This window comes from Anas platyrhynchos, chromosome Z (assembly GCF_047663525.1).
Source record: "Anas platyrhynchos isolate ZD024472 breed Pekin duck chromosome Z, IASCAAS_PekinDuck_T2T, whole genome shotgun sequence".
NCBI classification, from domain to species: Eukaryota; Metazoa; Chordata; class Aves; order Anseriformes; family Anatidae; genus Anas; species Anas platyrhynchos.
The window spans coordinates 48,492,265-48,499,624 of NC_092621.1; the positions used below are offsets into that span (position 1 = coordinate 48,492,265).

A 7,360-nucleotide genomic window follows, 5' to 3' on the forward strand; every position below is an offset into this window, starting at 1 on the left:
TTTCCTCCGGATTTGCATGTGTTTCTTCTACTGACAGCATTCAGCTCTATTTGCAAAAAATCTCCTTTAGAAGGTTTTTTTTTTTTTTTTTTTTTTTCCTTCTGAAAGGTCTTTGTTGAGTCTTTGTTATTAACTCATTTGAGTAACTGGTTGACTGCTGAAGACTGTTTATCTTTTCTAATATATCTCTCCTGGTATCTATGGAAATTCTGGTGTGTCCTGATAGCTGTGTGGAAGCACCTAGGGAAATAATGCAGAAGTTTGCATAGCAATAAGGTGGTACCCTGTGGTGGTTTTAATCAGGTGGGCAGCCGAGTTCCAACAGAGCCGCTCTCTCACTCCCCCTTGTCAAATGGGAAGGGGGTGAAAATATGATGCAAAGGGCTCAAGGGCTGAGATGAGGATGGGGAGATCGCTCAACAATTATCGTGATGGGCAAAACAGACTGAGTACAGAGATAGTAAGATTTATTGCCTATTACTAACAAGCTCGAGAAGTGAGAAATAAAGGAAAGAAACAAAAAAAACACCTCCCCCCCAATACACCTTCTTCTACCTCCTCCCCCCCCAAGCAGCGCAGGGGAATAGAGAATGGGGGTTGTGATCAGTTCCTAACACTTTAGGAACGCAGGGTCCCTCCCTGCCCCTGCTCCCCATGGGGTCCCTCCCATGGTATGCCATCCTTCCTGAACTGATCCTGCAGGGGCTGCCCAGAGGCAGCAGCTCTTCAAGCACTGCTCCCACACGGCTCCGTCCCACGGGGTCCATCCATCCCCCAGGAGCAAACTGCTCCAGCACGGGTCCCCCACGGGTGGGGGCAGCTCCCCCCAGACCTCCTGCTCCTGCGGGGGCTCCTCTCCACGGGCTGCAGCTCCGGCCCGGGGCCTGCTCCTGCGGGGGCTCTCCATGGGCCGCAGCCTCCTCCAGGCCACATCCACCTGCTCCAGCGGGGGCTCCTCCACCCATGGGGGGGCTGCAGCGTGGAGATCTGCTCCATGGGGGACCCATGGGCTGCAGGGGGACAGCCTGCTCCACCAGGGGCCTCTCCCTGCACAGCCCGCAGGGGAACTGCTGCTGCCTGCCTGCCTGCAGCACCTCCTGCCCTCCTGCGGCCCTTCTCTTGGGAGCTGCAGGGCTGCTTCTCTCACGCTTTCACAATCCTCTCTCTCCCGGCTGCTGTTGCACAGCACTATTTTCCCCCCTTCCTTAAATCGGCTCCCCCGAAGCCCACCCAGCAGCACTCCCTGCCTCGGCTCTGGCCAGCAGCAGCTCCTTTTTGGAGCCATCTGGAGCTGGCTCTGCTCTGATGCTGACAAGATGGGGCTGCATTCATTTCCAAACTGGCTGTCATAAAGGCCTTCACCTTTGCATTACATTGAGGCAGCGGTGATCTCAGCCTTATTGTAGTTCTCTGCGTAATGTAGCTCCCAAAAGAGATCCCAAGGTCCAGAACAGACATGGAAATAACTGGGGGGTTGTAAGGAAAACAATTGTATTCCATCCTACAGCAACACCAGAGCTGTCTGGAGAGTTTAGGAGTCATCTGAATTTTGTTATTTGTGTTTGATCTGAACTAAGGAAGAAAGGACCAGTTACTAGAAAAGAATGCGTGCCTGACAATGATACAACCAGATGGGAGGCTGTTTGATCTGGGTCTGTGGGTTTTGGATCTGTATGCTGTTGAGGAGCTTGTTGGAATTCTGATTACAGAATAAAGAACCTCCAGAAAGTGCAGGACGCCAGTGCTGGATGGAGAGCACGGCTCACAGTTTGACGCTTCCTGGGACTGCCTCGCACATTAACAGGTCTCGGCCCAAAATGGCTCTGCTTCAAAGAGGTTTCCCTCTCTCAAGCATTTGCTGCTCTGCACTTCCTTTTCTTTCACTGGAGAGTCAGATCAATTGGTTGCTTTGCACTTGGACATGTTCCTTGGAAAGCTGCTTAAACTCTCTTCAAACCCTGGACTACCTGGGAATTGATTGCTTCCTCTAACTGGCACTGATGCTGTAGCTGGATCCCTCGAAATCCCATTTGACTGCTTCTGCTTCCTGAGCAGGTGACAGAAACTTTCACAAGCAGAGAGCAGAGAAGAAGGAGTTGGAGTTCTGCATAGGGGAAATATTTGGAAGTTTTGAAGATGTTTCCCCTGCTCAGCTGCCAACCCGACGTTAACCAATCACCTGATCTTTTGCATTCCAGTGTGAGGAAGGTTTTAGCAATTCGTGTCAATAGAGAGCTTGAAGGGAAATGCGTTCCTTTCATACATTGTAAACTTTGATTCCTGCCCTATTGGGAAGACTGAGCCATTTCTAACACCAGCAAAAGTCTCAAATCAGTTAGGAAGGAAAGTTAGTTCTGAAAACACTCGGTCACCTCTGTGCATGCCAAACCCTTAATGGCACTGTGCAAAACGGAGATTGCAGTGATGAATCGCGTTGTGGAATGAATGGCAACATACATATTTGGCTCCAGATCCAAAATGTCATTTATTTGGCCATTTTATTTAGGGTGGCACTCCCCTCCCCTCCCATTCCCTCCCTGGCCCATTCCTTACTTCCAACCAATACCCACCCCCTCCCTCCCCTCCCCTCCCCTCCCCTCCCCTCCCCTCCCCTCCCCTCCCCTCCCCTCCCCTCCCCTCCCCTCCCCTCCCCTCCCCTCCCCTCCCCTCCCCTCCCCTCCCTTCCCCTCCCCTCCCCTCCCCTCCCCTAAACTCCCCTAAACTCCCCTAAGCTCCCCTAAACTCCCCTCCCCTAAACTCCCCTAAACTCCCCTCCCCTAAACTCCCCTCCCCTAAACTCCCCTAAACTCCCCTAAACTCCCCTCCCCTAAACTCCCCTAAACTCCCCTCCCCTAAACTCCCCTAAACTCCCTCCCCTAAACTCCCCTCCCCTCCCCTAAACTCCCCTAAACTCCTCTCCCCTCCCCTAAACTACCCTCCCCTAAACTACCCTCCCCTAAACTACCCTCCCCTCCCCTCCCCTAAACTCCCCTCCTCTAAACTCCCCTAAACTCTCCTCTCCTCCCCTCCCCTAAACTCCCCTCCCCTAAACTCCCCTAAACTCCCCTAAACTCCCCTCCCCTAAACTCCCCTCCCCTAAACTCCCCTAAACTCCCCTAAACTCCCCTCCCCTACATTCCCCTACACTACACTCCCCCAAACCCCCCTACACTACACTCCCCTGCACTCCCCTCCTCTATGCTCATCACCCCTGCACTCCCCTCCCCTGCACTCCCCTCCCTACACTATCCTCCGCTACACTCCCCTCCCCTACACTCCCCTACACTCCCCTTCCCTAGACTCCCCTCCCCTACACTCCCCTAAACTCCCCTCCCCTACATTCCCCTACACTACACTCCCCCAAACCCCCCTACACTACACTCCCCTGCACTCCCCTCCTCTATGCTCATCTCTCCTGCACTCCCCTCCCCTGCACTCCCCTCCCTACACTATCCTCCCCTACACTCCCCTCCCCTACACTCCCCTACACTCCCCTCACTATCCTACACTATCCCAACACTAGCCTACACTAGCCTACTCTCCCCTACAATGCCCTACATGCCCCTGCCCTGACCTGCCCTCCCCTCCCATTCCCTCCCCTTCCCTCCCTTCCCTTTCCCTCCCCTTCCCTCCCCTTCCCTCCCCTTCCCTCCCTTCTTGTCCTTTTCTTTCCCCCTCTCTTCTCTTCTCCCCTCTTCTTCTCCCCTCTTCTGCTTCCTTTCACGGATCTGAACGCAGAAGGGGGAGAAGCGTAACTCCAGATCGCTTCAGTCGCTCTGGCAGCTTGTGTCACTGGCTGATCCATGGGAATCCATCAGCAGCAATCGGAAGCGTTCCAGCTGCTGTGGGACCAGTCAGGGAACAGTCTCAAACTGGGAAGCGCTGACTTCCTTCCGTGGCTCAGACAGGTGACTTTCAATTTCGCCCTGGCTGGGTTGTGTCCCCTTGCTCTGTCCCCACCTACGCTGCAGTTTGGTTTAGAAGCAGCAGCACGGTTTGGAAGTAGTTCCACTACTTCCATTTTCGGTGATTTGGCTTGGCTCGCCAAGTGGTTTCTGTCAACAGAACACAAGAAGGAGATTTGGGTTAGAAACAACTCCATGAGGAGCTCCTTTCCACATGGGCAATGAATATTTATCCTTTCCTAATGGAGACTACAGTGTAAGAGATAAGGACAGATCATTCCGAGAGATTTTTCAGAGAATTGTCCCTTGGGGGTGCTTAGTCCAGAGGACCAGAGTTCATCTGTCCAAAGTACACCATGGAAGCACTCTGAATTACTTCCTAACAGAAGCATGGCCTTACCATGTCTGATACGGCTTCGGCTGGTTTCAGTGTTCTTCTTCACTTCATAAATACCTAAATTAAGTACTGTCCTATCAAGCAAATACCTTATTCTCTTGATATCTCTGAGTTGATGGAAGACCCAAGACACTTGGCTCTTCACATCATTGGAAGAACCAAGTGTACTTCCAATATTCACAGCTTCGGAGGAAATGGAGATGAGGTTGAGAGTGGATGAAAAACACCAAGTGTTCTTCCCATCTTCACAGCTTCTAAGCAAGTGGAGATGAGGCTGTGCAAGAACCAAACAAACTGCTGATCCAGAAGCAGCCTAAAGACTGTCTTTAACCAGGGCCTTGCATTCTTCATCTTTCTACCATTACTCGCCTTCAAGGGCACGATCGTTATCTTATTGACTTCCTACCACTACAGCAACGCACCTGCTTCTCTCACAAAACTTACGGGTGGGAACTGGAAAGATTCACCAGCATTCTGTATTTCACTCCTCATCTCAATTCTCTTTTGGCCTGCGAAGCTTTTCAGATCAGAGATGAAGATCAGATGTAATCTGGAGTTTGGGATACTGCAAAGGAAAAGAAGAACCATACTGAGAACTCTTGTCAACCTCACTTCACCAAATCGCTAAAGTCAAGAATACCAAAAGGAAAAAGGATGCCACTTGATCACGGTAAGCATAAATTGGAGCACAGGTCTCCTCTAACTGAAGTGAGGTTAAACAGGTTCCAAACAAGGTTAAGGAGCACACCCACAATCATTTCCATAAAACTGTGTTTTCAAACAAATGGTTGAAAGATTTAGATTTTCTTACAAGCGACGAATGAAAAATAAAGAAAGAAAAGAAAATGACCAGGACATGCAGTCTAGCTTACTCTAGCTTACTTTGCCTAGTTCAGAATCTGCGTCTTGGGTCACAATCAGGAAGCAGCATTGTGCAGAAATGCCAAAGCCTCCCCAAACTTGTTCTATCTTCATCAACAAGGGCTTTGATACTGCTGCCTCCTCAGCAACATCGGCAATTGACTAGGAAAGTTGGTGTCCACCAGGTCAAATCAGGACGAGGAAATCCCTCTTGCCACAACTGCACACTTGCACCAGAGTTGGCAGGTCAGAGCGATGGACAGAGAAGCGTCTAGAAGAGTGTTAGAAAACAGACTTTAGAAGAGATTTCCATCAGCCCAGGAACAATTACTTGCTCATCCCTTCAGACTGAACTCTAAGTAGAAGCAGGTGATCCCAAGCTGCATTCCTGACATCTATGCTGCAAAGTCATCCAATGTGACATGTTATTCTACCAGTCTGTAATGAACATAAACAAGAGTTTGAGTTGAGGATGTTGGTTTAGAATTAAGCTCAAAGTGTTAGTTCTTGGATATGTTTTTGTCTGCAAGTGTTTTCACTGTTTCCCAGACAATGTCTCCAGCAAGCTAGCTGTTTGTTTCACTTGTTCTGTTCTGTTTTGTTCTGTTCTGTTTTGTTTTCTCAGTAAGGTTTCTTAGAGAGATAAGATTGAAGTGATTGTATTGCATGCCCATCCATCCCTCCCCTTTGCTTGTCCAGAGCTTTTACCTTGTCTACCACGATGCATGAACTTGGTCATAGGCACAGTTGTTTCAAAGACATTCTGCTGCTCGACCTGTTGTGAAAACAGAGAGCTAAGTATTTGGACGAGAACATGCTTCCACCTGCACTATGACCTCCACAACTAGATATGGAGCCATATCAGCCAGAAGGAAGTTTCCTTCACAGCTGCTGCTTCTTACACTAGCTGGACTCTTACTTTTACTCTTACTTGCCTTTCCTGCATTAGCACAAAAAAAAAAATAAAAAAAATTTTGGAGATTACCTTTGCCATCTGATGTCTTCGTTTCCAGAAACTACCCTGAATCACCTTTATGAGAACTGTCCCACACTGCGAGCATGGGTGTTGCAGTCAGGCCAGATATGTCCCTTCTACGTCAATAACCAAATCTGTCAAGTTAAGAACATGGAATTAATGAAAAGGAAATCCTTCTATTTTGATCTGAATTCACTTTTTTTTTTTTTTTTTTTTCTAGACCAAGAAGAACCAGCAAAAGTCGGGTGAAAAATGAAATGAAAAATGTTAAGGCCAGGCAGCTTGCTCACTGCAAGTGCTAATCTGAAAGCAGATGGAGTGCATCTTCATACACTCCATCCTGAGAGACTCCACTCAACAGGCCAGAGCAGCTGATGAAGTGCATTGCTGTCCTGAAGTTTCATGTGATGGGCTACTTTTAAGTCTCTTGTTTATGCTGTAGTACTTGAGGTCTATGGCAGGACCACAGCACACTCTTATTTGTCTACCCTTCTTTCTTGATCGTGTGTGCGAAAGAGAGAACGTGCAGAGGCCCTCAGCCACATGTTGCACCTGTCACTCTGTGCAGCTACATCACTGAGCCCAAGTACCAAACTTCATGCTTGTGAAAGGACTTTACACAAACTACAGAAATCTAAAATGAAGCATCCAAACACTTACAGAAGGGTGGGCCCTCTCGATGCACCTCAGCGTGGGATCCACAAGTCCTCACGTGGTTTCATCCAGCACACTTCTCTGTCCCTCCTCGCTACACTTGCTCAGAGGCAGCTGTTCCCAAGGTGTCACAGTGACATCATTCAATTCTGTTTCTGAAGTCATCACCGTAGGCCTCTGGCAGCGGCAACACAACACTCTCTGTTGCTAATGCGAATGTCTCAGAAACAAGTAGAGAAGTACCACTCTCCCCAAGCTGACTTTAATTGGAGTAGTTCCAAAATTATTCTCTGCCCCCCTACATCTGTGGAAGGTGTGTGAGAAATCTTTTCCTTAAGAAAGGATTACGAGCCAAAAAAAGCTTGCTTCTGATACGTTCCCCTTCCTTTTAGAGCTGTTCGCCTTTGATTTCCAAGGAAGAAAAAAGAAGGTGAAATCAACAATTCTCCTCCTCCGAGTTGGGAATATGAAATAAGCCCAATTATTTAGGAAGCCTGAAAAAGGAAACTATACGTTTCCTTGTTAAACACCTTGTTGCTTCTGAAAACTTTTCCAGTCCTTTGCAGC

At 48.9% G+C, this 7,360-nt stretch overlaps 1 long non-coding RNA gene across 3 annotated transcripts; it reads right to left on the minus strand.

The window, feature by feature from the left end:
- Positions 1 to 3,662: 3,662 nt before the first annotated feature.
- LOC140000774 (uncharacterized) lies at positions 3,663 to 6,938 on the minus strand. Of its 3 annotated transcripts, none has more exons than XR_011805975.1 (6): positions 6,800 to 6,938; positions 6,149 to 6,273; positions 5,872 to 5,938; positions 5,185 to 5,434; positions 4,747 to 4,867; positions 3,663 to 4,055 (listed from the first exon to the last, which is right to left on the minus strand). It is a non-coding gene; the product is annotated as an uncharacterized lncRNA (long non-coding RNA). The 3 variants fall into 3 exon arrangements; XR_011805974.1 differs by having other exon boundaries at positions 5,175 to 5,434; XR_011805976.1 differs by having other exon boundaries at positions 5,153 to 5,434.
- Positions 6,939 to 7,360: the final 422 nt, after the last annotated feature.